Genomic DNA, 2,740 nt, shown 5'->3' with positions numbered 1-2,740 from the left:
TTACTCGAAAGATACAAGAAGTCTGATCAGGGAATTGCACTGGCCAACTTAGCACAAACACCTTCCACTCCATGGTATAATTTCAATAGAGGAACTGGTGGAAGAAGAGGGCGTGGAGGTAGGTTTGGCCGTGGTGGAAGGTTTGGTACTCAGTGACCATAGTGCCAATTATGTGGCAAACTTGGCCATATGGTGCAGAATTTCTTCTTTCGATATGATCCTCAGTACCAGAATTCAAGCTACTTTGTAGCCTCCACTCCCCAATAACAGAACTCCACTACTTCTGCACAGTCTAACACACCACCCCCAGCACAAGTTCCTTACAGTAATTCGTTCCCACCACCACCTTCCTCATCATTTCATCAACCAAGAGCCTATCTTTCTACAAATTCAGCTCTACCAGACACTGCATGGTACCCTGATTCAGAAGCTAGCCATCATCTGACTGCTGACCATGCGAACCTTCTCCATACATTAGACATTTCAAATTGTCCAGAACAAGTCTTTGTTGGTAATGGACATGGGATTCCTATTCTGCACCATGGCTCATCTCTTCTTTATGATAAATGTCAAAATATATGCTTTAAATTAAATACTCTTTTACATGTTCCTAATATCTCTCAAAACTTATTAAGTGTTTCTCAATTTGCAAAGGACAATCATGTCTTTTTTTAATTCTGGCTTGATTTTTGTGTGATTCATGATCAGGTTACTCGGGATCATCTCCTTTAAGGAATGGATAAAGGAGGAATCTATTGTTTTGATCAATTAGTTGTTCCAAGAAATGGAGTGATAAAATCTACTATTGCTAGTCCTAAGGCCTTAGTTAATCAAGATAATTTACACAGATCTATTACATCTTTTAATTCAGTTGCTCTGTGTAATAATCAGATTTGTAATGCTCTTAATAAAGATCTAAAGATGAATAACAATAATACTCATTCTTCTCCTATTCTTACTTCATCTCTCCATATCAATCCTGATCCCTTATATGACAAGCATAAATCCCCTTATACTGCTCTTAATACTGTTGCCTCTAATGATGCATTGTGTGGTTATTTTCATGCCCCCCGTTCTGTTTATGACTGTTTTACTAATACAACAAATCCATTTAGATATCTGCAATATAATCACACTCCTACTGCATTCACCAACCATTGATCATTGGAAAGCAGTCAAACGGATCCTTAGATATCTTCAAGGTACAATTCAAGATGGCTTAGTGTTTTCCAAATGCATTGACTATCGTATTCTCTCCTTTGCAGATTCAGATTGGGCTTCAGACCTAGATGATCGGAGGTCGACTTCGGGTTGAAGGTTGTGGTAGGCTTAGAGAAGGGGGGTTGAATCTATGCATTCCTTGGTTAGTTGCTGTTTTGACCCTTTTTAATCAAAGTTACAAATCTGATTCTGTTTGAACTCAGCAGCAGAAATTTATGAGACAATTTATTTTTGTCTCATGAATATCAGAAAACAAAACATGACAGAGAAGAAAAAGCTAACACCAGCATATATCTTGGTTCGGTTGCTTTGTGCTATACAACCTACATCCAGTCTCCTCCACAACTATGGAAGAATTTCACTATAGTTAACAGTATTACATACACCAATTTCACACTCAAGTTCTATCCTAACTTGACATTGGCTATGCTAACTCCTAACTATTCACTCTTAGTGCTAACCCAACTAAGAAAGGGATACCAAACAGGTACAAGATACAAGACACTTAGCTAACCTAAAGAAATATGAAAATAACTCTAGGCTTTTCTCTAAAGTGTATCTCTCAGCCTTTTTTAACTCTTGGCTTTTTCTCAAGCTTTTTCACAATGCCTTTTCTCTCAAGAAATTATAGAAAGATAAGCTTAGAAAATTACATTACAAACAGTAAAACATGAAGGAGATTGACTTCATCAACAGCCTCTGTGCTATGCGAAAAACCAGATTAGCAAGCCTCTGATTTAGTTCTTCATACTGGCGGAATGCACCTTTGAATAGGTTACACTGTCCAGTTAGTTGAACTTCTTCAAAGAGCTCTCTCAGAACAAACACCTCAAGTTCACTGGTTATCTCTCCTTGCTTCTGTATGAACAGAAAAACTTCTTTTAACTCCTTGCATGTTGCTGGGTCCTTCTTCCAAGGTCAACATCTTGAGCCTTGAGCTTCACCAACCACAGATTCACTTTTTCTCCTTAATCATCAGAGTAGAAACTTTCCCTCTGACTTCCTCATCTTGACCGAAAGCCACAAAGCAGTAACCATAGAAATCTTTTCACGGTCAGCTTGATCTTAGCCATAGAAAAACTACTTGGTCCCCAAGTATCACTTGTGACCGTAGATGTGAAACAGAATAGGGCAGAGAACCACTTTTCCTTGAATGCCATTTTCAGATATAGCAGAGAGTTGGGAAGAAGAGAAGAAGATTTGATGCAAGCAAAATGAGATGGATTACCTTTAACCTAAGCTTGATTTTGTTTGGATTTTCTGATTTAATTTCTGTGTGTCAAGCTTTACCTTTCTCTCTTTTGCTTCTTTGGTGTTTTGTTTGGTGAAGAAGCTCTTTCTCTTTCTTACTTTTCTGAAGGTTTGATTTGACTTGATTTGAGAGGAGGAGAATGTTGCTTTGGTTGGAGCAATATGGTGGGATTTGAAAATCAATTCGGGCTTGGATTGGTTTGGTTCATGTAACCCGTTTGGCCCATCTGATTTCTTTGGCTTCTATCTTTTGCTTTTGTTTGGGCTT

Source organism: Arachis hypogaea, chromosome 1 (genome assembly GCF_003086295.3).
Source record: "Arachis hypogaea cultivar Tifrunner chromosome 1, arahy.Tifrunner.gnm2.J5K5, whole genome shotgun sequence".
Taxonomy (NCBI): Eukaryota; Viridiplantae; Streptophyta; class Magnoliopsida; order Fabales; family Fabaceae; genus Arachis; species Arachis hypogaea.
This window is presented reverse-complemented; position numbering follows the sequence as displayed.